The sequence below is a fragment of the Fulmarus glacialis genome, unplaced genomic scaffold (assembly GCF_000690835.1).
Source record: "Fulmarus glacialis isolate BGI_N327 unplaced genomic scaffold, ASM69083v1 scaffold36283, whole genome shotgun sequence".
Taxonomy (NCBI): Eukaryota; Metazoa; Chordata; class Aves; order Procellariiformes; family Procellariidae; genus Fulmarus; species Fulmarus glacialis.
Genome location: NW_009204223.1, coordinates 1 through 324, shown reverse-complemented (window position 1 = coordinate 324; position 324 = coordinate 1).

The window sequence follows — 324 nt, the reverse complement described above, 5'->3', positions numbered from 1 at the left end:
TTCCTGCCGAGGCAGAAGCGTTTCTCCGATGGCAAAGCACGGCTCTAGCAGGAGAATCACAAGACCTATGCAATGACGTGTGAAATTGCACGTGGAGCAGAAGCGTTTTCTCAGCGGCCAGATACCAGGGCCCGGGCTTCCTAAGGCAGCACAGGAACTTTGTACTGCATCGCCAGCAAACATTAAGCCCTTGTGCCTGATACAGGCATCCTTGACGAGAGGGTCATCCTTCAGTGGGTTGGACCTGGGAGAGTGGAGGGAGGTGGGTGTAGAAATGGGAGCAGCACTCGGGTGTCGCTCCGAAACCTCCGCTGTGGCTTTGGT